Source organism: Neoarius graeffei, chromosome 16, assembly GCF_027579695.1.
Source record: "Neoarius graeffei isolate fNeoGra1 chromosome 16, fNeoGra1.pri, whole genome shotgun sequence".
In the NCBI taxonomy this organism is placed as follows: domain Eukaryota; kingdom Metazoa; phylum Chordata; class Actinopteri; order Siluriformes; family Ariidae; genus Neoarius; species Neoarius graeffei.
The window spans coordinates 58359177-58367507 of NC_083584.1; positions in this window are offsets into that span (position 1 = coordinate 58359177).

Consider the following 8331-nt stretch of genomic DNA (forward strand, 5'->3'; position numbering starts at 1 on the left):
CATAATGTCGTTCAAGCCCCGGTAATCTATGCATGGGCGAAGAGAACCATCCTTCTTGCCCACAAAGAAGAATCCAGCTCCGGCAGGAGAGGACGATGGACGGATTAGGCCAGCAGCCAGAGAGTCGTTTATGTAGTCCTCCATGGCCTTTCTTTCCGGGGCTGACAGGGAGTAGAGACGGCCCTTCGGGGGTGCGGTGCCTGGCAGGAGGTCGATGGCGCAGTCGTAAGGTCGGTGTGGGGGCAGAGACGTGGCCTTGGACTTGTTGAACACCTCTCTCAGTTGGTGATAGCAGACAGGAACCTTGGATATGTCAGGGGCGGAGCTGGTGGTCTCCTGGTTGGTTGGCAGGACGGCCCCCCCCCCTTAAGCAGGTCTGATGGCAGCCCCTTCCCCACTCTCGTATCGTGCCAGTCTCCCAGTCAAGTTGGGGGTTGTGTTGACAGAGCCACGGGTAGCCTAGGATGAGTGGTTGGCTGGGTGAGTGTAGGAGGTGAAACTGGATGGACTCCTGGTGGTTTCCTGACAGCAGCATAGTCACGGGGGCTGTGATGGGTGTCACTGTGCCGAGACGATGTCCATCCAGCGCTCGTACAGGAACAGGTGGAGTGAGATGGTGATGGGCCACACCCAGCTGCCATGCGAACTCTGTGTCCATGATGTTAGCTTTGGCTCCAGAGTCCACCAGGGCGGCCAGGGCACAAGTGGTGTCAGGAAGCTGAAGGCGGAGCTGAAGCAGGGGTTTTCGGATGGAGGGAGACTGGATACATGTCGAGCTCACCTGGATCTCCCCTACGCCTGGTGAGCTCTGGCTTTTGCCGGGCAGGTGGTGACACGGTGGCCCCTTCTCTCGTCTGCAGATCTGAATACGGTGATCGATGTGTACAGCGAGGTCAATGGCCTCATCGAGGGTCGGGGGTTGCTCATGGGAAACGAGCTCGTCTTTGATGTAGTCCGCCAAACTGTGGAGGAAGGTGTCCACCAGTGCCGCCATGTTCCACGAACTGCGCCTCGCCAGGGTACGAAAGTCGATGGAGTAGTCCGCCACCGTCCGGTTGCCCTGACGAATACTCATCAGTGCTCGTGACGCCTCTGTTCTTGATGAGCCCAGGTCGAACACCTTTAACATCTCCTCAGCAAAGGCACTGAAGGAGGCACAGGCCAGGGTCTGCCAGTCGAACTCTGCTGTCCCCCACAGCCGAGTCTGGCCGGTCAGGTGAGTGATGACATACCCCACCTTGGCTCCCTCCGTTGAGAAGGTCCTGGGCTGCAGAGAAAACTGGATACAGCAGCTGGTCAGGAATGGCCGGACCTGGTTTGGGTCACCATTGAAACATTCCGGATTACCGATCTTCGGTTCCGGGTCACCGGGAGCTAGAGGCTGTGCCGCCAGGACTGGAGCCACTGGATTACGAGGAGAAGCCACAGCAGAGGGGCTTGGTGGTGCAGAAGAGAATGGGGTGGTGAGGTTGGTGAGTACTTGCATGACTTGAGTTAGCTGCTGCTGGTCAAGCTGGAGCAGAGATGCAATGTCGCCGGACATCCGGTTTATGTCTCCCTCTGTGCGTTCCAGTCGCTGCAGGGCAGTCATTTTGGGCTCAATCCCCATGATGGTCAGATCATTCTGTCAGGACAAACAGATGAGGACCCAAGAGCGCAAGTTAAATGTTGAATTTATTGATAGCAGGGGAAAGGGAGGATGTGTGTGTGAAATCCAGTGGCAGGAAGACTGAGAGGCAGGGATGGTTGGTGGGAGCATGGTGGTGATGTCTGCCATCCAAGCACTAACCAGGCCCAACCTTGCTTAGCTTCTGAGATCAAGCATTGTCAGAGTGGTTTGGCTGCAAGCCCTTGATGTTCAGGCGGTTTCCCAGTGAGCAGGCTCTCAGCAGGCAGACAGGACAGGGCTGAAGAGTTGACGGAGTAGATGCCTAGGAAGACGATCTGACACTGAAGCTTGGGAGGACTGCAGTTTAAATATGCACAGGGAAGGGAGCAGGTGATAGGAACCAGCCAATGACAGCCACTGAAAGTCAAATGAGGGTTGATGATGTTAATAGACAGCAGGTGAGCCTGATGGGGAAGGAGCATGCGGGCATGGCAGGTAATACAGAGTGGAGAGGAGTGGAATGTTACCTGAAGAGAGGAAACCACAGGTAGGACCATGACACATACATGTGTGCACACACTGCCAGAGCTGGGTCAGAACACTACCATGCTGCTTTGTGGGGGTGGGAAGGAGTGTTACGATTTAAAAAAAAAAAAGACAATGGCTCTTTCTCAGTTCAGTTGTGTTTCATTTTGTAACGTTCTACCAGATGTTTATTCTACAGGTTCTACAAGTTAGTCAGTAAATCCAGTCGGTTGCTTCAGAGGCATTAGGTTTCGTAAGCGTTGTGGCAATAATACAACAATGCGTTGACAGAAAATGTCCTTTAGTATTTTTAAAAACAAATACTTCAGTACTTAAGTAACAATTTGACTGGACAGCTTTCACTTGTATTGGAGTAACATTTGACCAGTGGGATCTGTACTTTGACTTAAGTAATGAACTTGGGTACTTTGTCCACCTCTGGCTTGAAAGATGCACGGTCCTTCACTTTGTCCAAGGACATGGAGGGGGGAAAAAAATCAATCATATATACATACACACTAGCAGGTTGCCCGGGTTTTGCAAAATTCTGGGTTGCCCTCAGAATTCCATGTCAAATTTGGTGAAGATCGGTTGAGAAATGGTCATGTTAACCCAAGACGAACAAAAATCCAAACATCCACCACCCAGGAGCCCACCACCCCTGGGGTCCAAATATGGAATTTCTGAGTTCTGCAAAATTGTGGCTATCTCCTGTACCTACATGCCAAGTTTAGTGAAGATCTGTCGAGAGTTTGTGTTGACAGGAATGCTTTCACATTACGTTTAACGTAAAAGGCATTGAGGGAGATTGTGGGTGGATGTTGTGCCCCCCCAGGGACCTCCATGGGGCCCGTACATTAATTTTGTTTATATCTGCAAATTTCCGGGTCATCCCTAGACCTACTTGCCAAATTTGGTGAAAATCTGTCGAGAAATGGCGACGTTAGCTCAGGACCAACGAACAAACAAACAAAAACTTTGCCGCTTATCATATACACTACCATTCAAAAGTTTGGGGTCACTTTAAAATGTCTTTATTTTTGAAAGAAAAGCACTGTTCTTTTCAATGAAGATCCCTTTAAACTAATCAGAAATACACTCTATACATTGCTAATGTGGTAAATGACTATTCTAGCTGCAAATGTCTGGTTTTTGGTGCAATATCTCCATAGGTGTATAGAGGCCCATTTCCAGCAACTATCACTCCAGTGTTCTAATGGTACAATGTGTTTGCTCATTGCCTCAGAAGGCTAATGGATGATTAGAAAACCCTTGAACAATCATGTTAGCACAGCTGAAAACAGTTTAGCTCTTTAGAGAAGCTATAAAACTGACCTTCCTTTGAGCAGATTGAGTTTCTGGAGCATCACATTTGTGGGGTCGATTAAATGCTCAAAATGGCCAGAAAAATGTCTTGACTATATTTTCTATTCATTTTACAACTTATGGTGGTAAATAAAAGTGTGACTTTTCATGGAAAACACAAAATTGTCTGGGTGACCCCAAACTTTTGAACGGTAGTGTAATTTGGTTAGGAAGGTGTGTAACGCGGCTGTAACAAACCAGACGCTCGCGGATTAAGAATAAACTCAAGGTTTTAATAGACACAGTGAGAGAAGACGATGTACAATAATCAGGCCAGGTCAATACCGGGAAATCCAACAAAGTAGTGAGGGCTAGACAAAACGAGGTCATGAAACGGGCAATAGTCCAAGAACCGGAAATCAGGAAAACACAAGCAAGGTAAACACAAGGGCTAGGCAAATCAAAGTCAAGAAACAAGCGAAGATCGAGAAACCGGGAAGCGAGCAGATAAACACAAGGGCTAGGCAAAACGGGAAGAAACCAGAAGGCAAAAAGTGTCATACACGGAACCGCAATCCGAAATATAAATGCTCAGTAGGCTCACGGAAATGTGGAGGCAATACTGCGCAATGAACAAAACAAACAGAGGGGTATAAGAAAGAAAGCACAACTTTATTCATCACGCACTTGTGAAATTTCCTGTCTACATTTAACCCATCTGAAGCAGTGAACACACACATGCACAATGAGCGCACACACATACCCAGAGCAGTGGGCAGCCACACTAACAGTGCCTGGGGAGCAGTTGGGAGTTCGGTGCCTCGCTCAAGGGCACCTCAGTCCAAGGCCATCCCATATTAACCTAACCTGCATGTCTTTGAACTGTGGGGGAAACCGGAGCACCCAGAGGAAACCCACGCAGACAACATGCAAACTCCACACAGAAAGGCCCTCGCCGGCCGCTGGGTTCGAACCCAGAACCTTCTTGTTGTGAGGTGACCGTGCTAACCACTACACCACTGTGCGGCCCCAAGTATGTTCCATTGGCCGTATGAATACAGACATGAACAAAAAGGTACAGGTGATGACAATTAGAACTTGGTGGAGCCACTCCTAGGAAGTGGCTCGGGGTTGGCTGATGGAGTGCATGTGGTAGTGTCAGGTGTGTGAGTGGGATTGTGGGAAGTGGAGTCCAGAGTGTTAGGTAAGCCCAGGAATGTGACAAGGTGATTTGCCCAGAACTTTGCTCTTTAAAATAGTCCTTCTGGACACCATCATTCACAAATGAAGAAATCTATTTCTGAACAAATTTATTCACATATCGATCACAGGCGACCAAATGGTATCATATTGTATCATGTGGCATCGTAGCAGTTTCAGTTGACTGCAATCCTCACCAGGATAAACAACGCTTACTGATGATGATGATGATGATGATGAAGAATGGATGCTTTATGAAGTTACACTCTGTACCAGTAAGTGGCGGTGTGTTTGTAGGATTTAGAGTGGTGCTTGAAAGTTTGTGAACCCTTTAGAACTTTCTATATTTCTGCATAAATATTACCTAAAGCATCATCAGATTTTGACACAAGTCCTAAAAGTAGATAAAGAGAACCCAGTTAAACAAATGAGACAAAAAAAATTATACTTGGTTATTTATTTATTGAGGCGGCACAGTGGTGTAGTGGTTAGCGCTGTCGCCTCATAGCAAGAAGATCTGGGTTTGAGCCCCGTGGCCGGCGAGGGCCTGTCTGTGCAGAGTTTGCATGTTCTCCCCGTGTCCCCGTGGGTTTCCTCCGGGTGCTCCGGTTTCCCCCACAGTCCAAAGACATGCAGGTTAGGTTAACTGGTGACTCTAAATTGACCGTGAGTGTGAATGGTTGTCTGTGTCTATGTGTCAGCCCTGTGATGACCTGGCGACTTGTCCAGGGTGTACCCCGCCTTTCGACCGTAGTCAGCTGGGATAGGCTGCAGCTTGCTTGCAACCCTGTAGAACAGGATAAAGCGGCTAGAGATAATGAGATGAGATTTCTTTATTGAGGAAAATGATCCAATATTACATACCTGTGAGTGGCAAAAGTATGTGAACCTCTAGGATTAGCAGTTAATTTGAAGGTGAAATTAGAGTCAGGTGTTTTCAATCAATGGGATGACAATCAGGTGTGAGTGGGCACCCTGTTTTATTTAAAGAACAGGGCTCTATCAAAGCCTGATCTTCACAACACATGTTTGTGGAAGTGCATCATTGCACGAACAAAGGATATTTCTGAGGACCTCAGAAAAAGCATTGTTGATGCTCATCAGGCTGGAAAAGGTTACAAAACCATCTCTAAAGAGTTTGGACTCCGCCAATCCACAGTCAGACAGATATGTACAAATGGAGGAAATTCAAGACCACTGTTACGCTCCCCAGGAGTGGTCAACCAACAAAGATCCCTCCAAGAGCAAGGCATGTAATAGTCGACAAGGTCACAAAGGACTCCAGGGTAACTTCTCAGCAACTGAAGGCCTCTCTCACGTTGGCTAATGTTAATATTCATGAGTCCACCATCAGGAGAACACTGAACAACAATGGTGTGCATGGCAGGGTTGCAAGGAGAAAGCCACTGCTCTCCAAAAAGAACATTGCTGCTCATCTGCAGTTTGCTAAAGATCATGTGGACAAGCCAGAAGGCTATTGGAAAAATGTTTTGTGGACGGATGAGACCAAAATAGAACTTTTTGGTTTAAATGAGAAGTGTTATGTTTGGAGAAAGGAAAACACTGCATTCCAGCATAAGAACCTTATCCCAGCTGTGAAACATGGTGGTGGTAGTATCATGGTTTGGGCCTGTTTTGCTGCATCTGGGCCAGGGCAGCTTGCCATCATTGATGGAACAATGAATTCTGAATTATACCAGCAAATTCTAAAGGAAAATGTCAGGACATCTGTCCATGAACTGAATCTCAAGAGAAGGTGGGTCATGCAGCAAGACAACGACCCTAAGCACACAAGCTGTTCTACTAAAGAATGGCTAAAGAAGAATAAAGTTAATGTTTTGGAATGGCCAAGCCAAGTCCTGACCTTAATCCAATGGAAATGTTGTGGAAGGACCTGAAGCGAGCAGTTCATGTGAGGAAACCCACCAACATCCCAGAGTTGAAGCTGTTCTGTATGGAGGAATGGGCTAAAATTCCTCCAAGCTGGTGTGCAGAACTGATCAATAGTTACCGCAAACGTTTAGTTGCAGTTATTGCTGCACAAGGGGGTCACACCAGATACTGAAAGCAAAGGTTCACATACTTTTGCCACTCACAGATATTTAATATTGGATCATTTTCCTCAATAAATAAATGACCAAGTATAATATTTTTGCCTCATTTGTTTAACTGGGTTCTCTTTATCTACTTTTAGGACTTGTGTGAAAATCTGATGATGTTTTAGGTCATATTTATGCAGAAATATAGAAAATTCTAAAGAGTTCACAAACTTTCAAGCACCACTGTATATAGTAGTATCATTGCAACAACAGATGAGCTGGTTCGATGCTGGAATTCAATTGATCCAAACAGAATGACGGTCACAACAAGGTCAAAGGTCTGAAATAGTTTTTTTTCTGAAAGTTTGTATTTTTTTAAAACTGAAATGTTAATAGGCTAGCAATGTGATTTGCCCATAACTCTGATATTTAAAATAGCAGTCATCATGAATGAACAGTTGTGAACAAAATGAATCACAAAACATATCAGAGGCATGTCGTATCACATCAGCTTCAGTTTACTGTGATCCTGAACAGGATCGTGTTCAGTAATGATAGATAAACTAATGCACGAATAAAATTGTTGAATGAAATAAAGCTCTGTTGAATCTTGAAATTACACTCCATGATTTAATATGAGGGCGGCACAGTGGTTAGCGCTGTCGCCTCACAGCAAGAAGGTCCGGGTTCGAGCCTCGTGGCCGGCGAGGGCCTTTCTGTGCGGAGTTTGCATGTTCTCCCCGTGTCCACGTGGGTTTCCTCCGGGCGCTCCGGTTTCCCCCACAGTTCAAAGACATGCAGGTTAGGTTAATATGGGACGGCCTTGGGCTGAAGTGCCCTTGACATGCAGGTTAGGTTAACTGGTGACTCTAAATTGACCGTAGGTGTGAATATGAGTGTGAATGGTTGTCTGTGTCTATGTTTCAGCCCTGTGATGACCTGGCGACTTGTCCAGGGTGTACCCCGCCTTTCGCCCGTAGTCAGCTGGCATAGGCTCCAGCTTGCCTGCGACCCTGTAGGACAGGATAAAGCAGCTAGAGAGAATGAGATGAGATGAGAATAATTCAGGAAATTATTTATAACAGACAGCGGTTACCAAACACACTAGCGCATCACCGCCACCTAGTGGCACGGAGTGTAACTTCATTCCATTTTTCATATAATAATCTGAAAAATGGAATGAAGTTACACTCCGTGCCACTAGGTGGCGGTGATGCGCCGGTGTGTTTGGTAACCGTTGTCTGTGAAGATTCTCAATCATCCAGGTCATAGTAAACTGTGGGTGGTTACACTCCATTCCTGGATCAGAATCAGAATTCTGATGACCAGCTCATCTAAGGCCTCAATGACACCTTAGATGAGCTGGTCATCAGAATTCTGATTCTGATCCAGGAAAGGATAAATATCTGATACTCCCTATTAGTCAGACAGAACTGAGGGAGTCTTTCGGACGAGAGGTGAAACGTTTTCAAGAATCTTCAAGCAAGTCCAGTTGCCCTTTTCTACCACCCACAGTTTGGTAACCACTGTGACGAAGACGAAGAAGACCTTGGAAGCGGAAGTGTTTACAGTCAGCGCACTTTCACTACCAGCAAGAACAATAACATTCTGGAGGTTGTTTGGTGTGTGTGAGATGGTTAAAATTGTGTAATA